General features: G+C 36.5%; 1 protein-coding gene across 1 annotated transcript in view; it reads right to left on the bottom strand.

Annotated features, from left to right (window-relative positions):
- Window positions 1-960, bottom strand: part of LOC140333953 (uncharacterized) — a gene marked incomplete in the record, with an annotated part of 37,782 nt that overhangs the window by 2,290 nt on the left and 34,532 nt on the right.

Below are 960 nucleotides of genomic sequence, written 5' to 3'. Positions count from 1 at the left end.
TTCCATGCATTATCAACTAGAATGATGTTAGATGTATTTAGTTGTACTGTACTGTACACTATTGTTAAGTAGAATTTACGAAGAGCCAGTTTTCATACCATGCTTAACAACCCAGACATAATAGTCACGTGTTTGTTTCATAGCCTCTACATAAGTATAGCACGTTTATTACAAGGTAATCCATTTTATAGATCCCAAAGCTAGGAACAGTGTTTTACTATACATTAAAATAAAGATATCACTTACCCAACATTTATAAGTGGCCAAGACACAACTAGTTTGAGAGTTACTATCCTTGTTAAAAAAATCAATAATAGATTACACAAAATTCCAGATTACACTAATCTAGGTTCATGTATTCTCTAACACACACAGAAAATTCTATAGCCAAACAAAGCCAAAAAACAAATGTCCAGGTTTAAAAAGAGAAGGTTGAGATTTAAAAGAAGAAAAATTGTGAATCCTCTCACTTTCAAAACCAATTGCCACTAGAACAAATAGAGGTGGCAACTCTTCCTGGTTAGACATGACATCATAACTTTGTACTGAGGGTTATAATGCTTAAGGAAACTTGTACCAAGGGGTGAGGTGATTTGTGCTAGTATGAGAGATTTTGGGGGGTAGGGTGAAAATATGTTTAGGGATGGAGTTTGTACTCTGAGGTTCCATTTTTTGGGGGAATGAGGGTAGAAAGGTTACTAAGGGGTGAAGGTGTGGGGAGTTGCATCATTTACTTCTGACCACTGCACTCTGTAAGTTACACACCTTTGCACATTGCTCTTCCCTGAGACGTGAGACGCATTACATGCGTTACAAGCACAGCATAAAGAATGCAATCCTTTGGATACATGTGAGACTGCCAGAATGACTACAATGAACTCCTTCTAACTGGGAGTTCTGCTTTTTTCTCAAAGGACTCTGCAGCTTCATTTTCTAATATATTTTATCTTCAGTTTTTTT

The sequence above is a fragment of the Pyxicephalus adspersus genome, chromosome 6, assembly GCF_032062135.1.
Source record: "Pyxicephalus adspersus chromosome 6, UCB_Pads_2.0, whole genome shotgun sequence".
Classification (NCBI taxonomy): domain Eukaryota; kingdom Metazoa; phylum Chordata; class Amphibia; order Anura; family Pyxicephalidae; genus Pyxicephalus; species Pyxicephalus adspersus.
Note: the sequence above shows the minus strand (reverse complement) of the source record. Positions and strands in the feature narration are given on the sequence as shown.